The following is a 6,520-nucleotide window of genomic DNA, read 5'->3' as shown; positions in this document are numbered from 1 at the left end:
AAGTGTTTGTAATCCTTCCCTTTATTTCACTGAAAACTGACATACTTGTCACAGCATGCAAGTATATACAACTTTTTGGAGCATTGTACCAAATATAATATAACCAGATAAAAAATGTTTACTTCTCAAGTAAAAATATTCTTGGTAATTAATTAGATAACCTAAATAAACTTGTTGAATGTGTATTTACTGTACCAAACACCATACACAATACTCACCATACTTTATCACTCAACACTTTATTGGAGGATACAGTATACAGTTGATAAAGTAGAATAAAGTCAAATTAGATTCAAGATAAATAAAAATGGGTTTTAAAAAACACATTAACATCATATTAATCCATTCACAGCTGCTGAAGCCACACAAATGAGTGCCACATAATCCCATCCAGTCAACTATGATACAGAAAACAGATTTGATATAGTGTTGGAAAATAATGATTCATTATTACAACTAGACTGGTTTCTGTCTCTTCCCTCTATCATGTTCATGTTCTTCTTCTTCTAAACAGTTCGCCCACTTGTACCCTACAGTATAATCAATGTACAGATGATGTGATCACTGATGTTGTGTAGCCTTTTCTCAACCAGAGGAAGAAGTCGTATAATCCGGCGTTCTCCAGTCCTGGTCTAAAAGTAAAACAACAAACACAATTCATATTAAGTTTAATGTACAGTCAGGTTAACCTATGTTCTTCAGTAAACTCTCCACCTCAAAATGGGCAGAAATGCCAATTCCTGATTTAAATTTACAAAGCAGCAGTCAGTACATAAAATAATATACACATTGAAGCATTATGTATAATATTTCAGCCCATAATATTAGCCAAGTACTGAACAAAAACTAATTTACCCATATCAACAGCAACCTTTTAAACAGTAGATCTTTTAGAAAGAACTAACCAGATATTTCAAAGAACATTTACTATTTGATTCCTAATATGTCCCAACTCATTATCTTCTAAAGCTACCCAGAACCATCCATGGTCTACAAAACAATGGAGAAATACATGGAGTTATAACAACTAAATGCTTTTTCCCACACTTGTCTACTTTTATCTAAGACAAAAAGACGGTGCAGTTTTTAAGAACTGAAGGCCAAAAGTGTAATAATAATTGTATCAAAAAGGGAAAACAAATATTTACCATTTTAAATAAATCCAAGATACAGAACCTCATTTGCTTATTTTAGGAGTTATTAAAATATTTAGACATGAATAATGGTACGTATTTTATCAGAGTAGAAAGAATGATCACTGTTGAAATGAATAGTCCTTTGAGAGATCAACATCAAATTTTGTACTACATATTACAGCATTGCTTCAATACAAGACATACCAATGGACTTGCGCACTTTTCTGTCTTCTTCGGGCACAAGATGTCCATCTTCCTTCCTCACCCTAAACAAAGGACTTATTTTCTTAGCTTGCTTCGATATAAGGTCTGGTCTTTCTTCTCTTCTGTAAAACAAGAAAGTATCATTTACTCTGTGCAAATACTATTGTTTTTAAAACATATAAATTAAGACAGTTAAAAGTATGTAATAGCAAGCTATATCATAAGAATTTGTTTGAAAATGTAGATAACTCATTTGATTTTGTGATCACATAAATTATTTACATGCAAACGGGACGTTATAAACAGTGCAACTGATCTGATTAAGAAAAAATAATTGAATATCTGATGTCATGTGACCGAAGTGGCTTTTTGAGGCTTTTGCATCTGAACTCTTCATATACAAATACAGCTCTGGAAAAAAAAATTAAGAGACCACTTAACATTTAGAAATCCATGTTAAGTGGTCTCTTCATTTTTTTCAGAGCTATATGTACGAGAATCATACGAATTTGACAACTTGTTAAATCTTGTGAATTATTAAGACTTCGGGAATATGTTCTTAATGATTGAGATATGGGATTTGTAAGAATAAGTAACAACAAATGCTAAATAAAATGTTTGATAAAGGGTTCAAACCAACTCATACATACCATTACAAATATTTGCTGTTGCAGCTTTTGGTTTTCTCCGTTACTTCTCCACAAACAAGAATGGGTTGACTGAGTCCGAGAGGCCCTTTTGGTCTTTTCAGGTAAAAAAAAAAAAAAGAAAGAGAGAAAAAAGTCATAATATATAATATATAGCATTATAAAGTATACTATTTAAATAACAATATTTGGATTTTACATTAAAATGCATTTAAAGCATGGTAATTGTTGTGGCTACTGTTTATTTACAACAAATATCACATTAAAAATAGCAATTGTTGTGGTTACTGTTTATTTACAACAAATATCACATTAAAACTACCAATACTGTGGTAAACGCATGACAAGTGTTTTTTTTTATTTATTTATTTTTTTTTTTTTATTGTGCTTCTACTACAAATGCCACGTTGGAACTACACTAGTAATTATTATTAAATATTAACAAATGTTTAAAGGTCTATAGCACGTCACGTGACAGTGTTTAATCACCCTATTAGCAAGGTGTGTTTATTTAGAAAGCAAAGAAATGCAAAGCCTCAGTGGAGATGATGACAGGTACAATGCAGTGACTGAACATGATCGATAACGACAAGCAGAAAATACTTTATATCAAATATTAGGACATAATATGTATGACTACTCACCAACATGTGGCACACGTGATCTGATGCCAAACATCGCGATGTGTTCTGAATGAGACTTCTTCAGCGCGATTTCATACCGATAGAATTGCCGTCTAATGTTGACGCCAAAGGTTCCCAGTTCGTCCATCGCGTGACGCCGAGGGGTCTACCTGTGGCGTCTTCAGTGTGACGCCGGGGCGCGCGCGGCGCGCGGCGCGGATAGAGACGGTGATTGCTTTTGGGTCTTTTCTTCACACAATTCAATCGTTTGGCCTCGGAATAGTTGGACTTTTTCAATAAAGTGTGCCTGTTGTCTGTTACAGTCTGTGTTTTATATCATATAATACGCAAATGGGTAGGTTTAGGGCGGGGTGGGGTTTGACTGCTGTTTCAAACGTGTATCATAGCGTAAATAAATGTAAATACAATTGTGCTGGCTGATTAAATTGAGAATCACACTCCAACATGTCATAATGTAAAAATTATAACCCAATATATTCCATCATAACGATAACATTCACATGCCCAACACGTCTGTTTATGACGTCCTAGGTTTCTCATTGAAATCAGTGGATTACCCAGTACGTCGAAAAATGGCGATTTAGGGGTACCCTGTGCGTCAACAGCTGACGTCAGGGTCCCTTGACCGTTCGGCAACATTTGACGAGTAGGGGTGAGACTGTGTTGTCATAACTGACAACTAAATCCCAAATTCAGTATCTCAGAAAATTATAATATTACTTAAGAGCAATACAAAGAAAGGATTTCTAGAAATCTGAAAAGTAACTGAAAAGGCTAACTGAAAAGTATGAACATGAAACGTATGAGCATGTACAGCACTCATAATTAGTTGGGACTCCTTTTGTCTAAATTACTGCAGCAATGCGGCGTGGCATGGAGTCGGTCAGTCTGTGGCACTGCTCAGGTTTTATGAGAGCCCAGGTTACTCTGATAGTAGCCTTCAGCTCTTCTGCATTGTTGGGTCTGGCATATCGCATCTTCCTCTTCATATTAGCCCAAAGATTTTCTATGGGGTTAAGGTCAGAAGAGTTTGCGGCCCAATTAAGAACAGGGATACCATGGTCCTTAAACCAGGTACTGGTTGCTTTGGCACTGTGTGCAGGCGCCAAGTCATGTTGGAAAATGAAATCTGCATCTCCATAAAGTTGGTCAGCAATAGTAAACTTCCTGGTATACGGCTGTGTTGATCTTGGACCTCAGAAAACACAGTGGACCAACACCAGCAGATGACATGCCACCCTAAACCGTCACTGACTGTGGAAACTTTACACTGGACCTCAAACACATGGATCATGTGTCTCTCCTCTCTTCCTCCAGACTCTGAGATCCTGATTTCCAAAGGAAATGCAAAATTTACTTTCATCAGAGAACTTTGAACCACTCAGAAATCCTTTTTTTTTTAGCCCAGTGCTTTTGACGCTGTCTGTTGTTCAAGAGTGGCTTGAAGTTTTTTCTTGAAGTCTAAAACTACTGATTCACTGATTCGAGTATCAAACCATCTAATCAGCATTGAATCAGCGAATCATCAGTAAAGTTGTGTGGTTTCGGCAGTTTGGTGTTTTGACACGCGATCTGAATCATGAACCAAAATGCTGATTCATAATGCTTCGAAGCTTCTTGGAGTAGTGTTTGAAATACAAAGGGGTGGCCTAGGAAGTCTTATCATCCGAAGGATGCAGCCTCTGAATTGGGACACAGCTAATGTGTAGTGCTGGAGGTTCTTCAAGACCAGGGATGGGAACCACTGATTAGAATGTAGAAAGAATGGTGTAGTTATAGGATCTACCAGCACAGGGTTGTTCAATGAAAGTCCCATTTAAGGGACATATGAATGCAATATTCAATGCAATTCAAAGATTTCCATTGTGATGCAGTAATTAAACTAATAGAAATATAAATTATAATCATTTTAAGGACTTCCAAATTAGGTTTTTATGTTAATAAGGTTTTGTTTTCATATATTTTTTTATTGAAGTTGTTACAATCCCATAGTATTGTGATGAACGAGTCTCTTTATCCAATCATCTCAGAATGTTTGAGCAGTGAAGAATGACTTGTATTCATAATGAAGCAGACAACATTACATCAATGCCACATTCAATGACATCGGCACGAGCCATTAACAGCCTCTTGCTAATTCAAAAGCGCTAGATCCAATCAAGGGACCCGTCTGTTTACAGAAAATAGATAATATGTGCTCACAAAGAGAATATTAATGCTGTCATTAGATGCCATAAAGAACACAAGTATAATTCTCTCATTATTATTATATTATATATTTTTTTGCCTCATATTGCCTGGATATGACTTGCGCATGGTTGCTCCAAATACATTTTGATGATTGAAAAGCCACAAGCTGTTGTGAGACTGGATTCTGAAAACATTATGCATTCACAAGAGCTCTGTCTCTGTGCAAATACCTTGACAGTGTATCGTCAGGGGAAAGGAGCGAAAGTCACTAGGAGGCCAGACCTCGTCCCTGGAGCAAAATACATCAACGCACCAGGAGTTTAATCCAAAGCTGCAATGACAATGCTGTCCCTGCCTGGCTTTATAAATGGCGGATTCCCAAAGCATTTTAATGGCGTAATCTTCCCCTCATCTTGTCAACTTAATGGCGCCTGCCTGTTTACTGTAAGCGAGATGCATGACGCGTGAGGTGCGAACTGGCAGCCGTCGCCGTCCTGATGGAGATGGATATATACGCTCACAAAGAGCCACTGACTCTGTCATTTAAAGCAACGGGAGGGGGAACTCAGACTGCGGTCATATTCATAACTCTCTAATGCCACATTTTATCGCTCATAAAGCTCAGCAATATACATTAGGTTCATTTATTCTTGGCTGACCGAGGAATAGTGGTCCCGTGTGACGTTTACATTTCAAGTAATTGTTGCAAAATGGCTGAGAGAGCCCTCCCTTATATCTTACTGAAAAAACAGCTGCTCTCCTCCTGTGATGGATTGATGTAAATGTGAGAAAGATCAGCACTTTGAAAGAGGGAGAATCAATTGTGTTTCTAAGTGACCAAGTGAAAACTGAACAGAGGCAGAAATATCCAGGCATCAGCAAGAGGTGGACTCCCTGGGGGCCGGATGTTACTGACTCTAGAAAAGGCCGGATATTGCCATAAAGATGAATATTTCATTGATGAGTCAGAGGGAAAGCGCCACTAAACTTCTCTTACCGAGCTCTGCTCGTTATTTTCAAGCCTCTAGGACGTTAGAACTAGAAATATTTCTCGCTTCTATTTTCAGAGAACTAAATAATGAGGCTGGGATGCTATGGTATTTTTAAAGTAATTATTTAGAAATGTATGTTGTTTTTTCCAAACATTTCAAAACTTGGTGGTAAATACACTTGTAATGTTTCCATGGTTACCTTCTCAGGTGTTCAGTGATATAGTAGTCGTGTTCACCTGAGGAGGTAACCATAGCAACCGTTGCTCAAGCATTTTTTACTAGGATCAGTTTCGGATGGGTCATTTTTCACAAATATGTCACATGGAAATTAATATTTAGGATACACTACCATTCAGAATGGGGTCAGTACGATTTTTTTTTATTTTTAAGAATACAAATTAAAAAAAAGATACTTTTGTTCAGCAAGGACACATTTAATTGATCACAAGTGAAAATGAAGACATTTATAATTTAACAAAATATTTTTTTATTTTCAATAAATCCTGTTCTTTTGAACTTTCAGTTCTGAAAATAATTCTGAAAAGATTTCTAGAAAAATATTAAGCAGCTGTTTTCAACATCAAAAAAAAAAAAAAAAAAAAAAAAAATGGTGCTTGAGCAGAAAATCAGCATACTAGAATAATTTCGAAATTATCATGTGACACTGACGACTGGAGTAATGATGTGGAAAATTCAGCTTTGCCATC

General features: G+C 36.4%; 1 long non-coding RNA gene across 1 annotated transcript; it reads right to left on the bottom strand.

Annotated features, from left to right (window-relative positions):
- Positions 1-216: 216 nt before the first annotated feature.
- On the bottom strand, positions 217-2,740 carry LOC137048076 (uncharacterized). Its single transcript, XR_010899312.1, has 4 exons — positions 2,632-2,740; positions 1,991-2,083; positions 1,341-1,462; positions 217-632 (listed from the first exon to the last, which is right to left on the bottom strand). It is a non-coding gene; the product is annotated as an uncharacterized lncRNA (long non-coding RNA).
- Between the last annotated feature and the right edge of the window lie 3,780 nt (positions 2,741-6,520).

The sequence above is a fragment of the Pseudorasbora parva genome, chromosome 19 (assembly GCF_024679245.1).
Source record: "Pseudorasbora parva isolate DD20220531a chromosome 19, ASM2467924v1, whole genome shotgun sequence".
In the NCBI taxonomy this organism is placed as follows: Eukaryota; Metazoa; Chordata; class Actinopteri; order Cypriniformes; family Gobionidae; genus Pseudorasbora; species Pseudorasbora parva.
The sequence above is the reverse complement of the archived record's forward strand: the minus strand, read 5'-3'. Positions and strand labels throughout refer to the sequence as shown.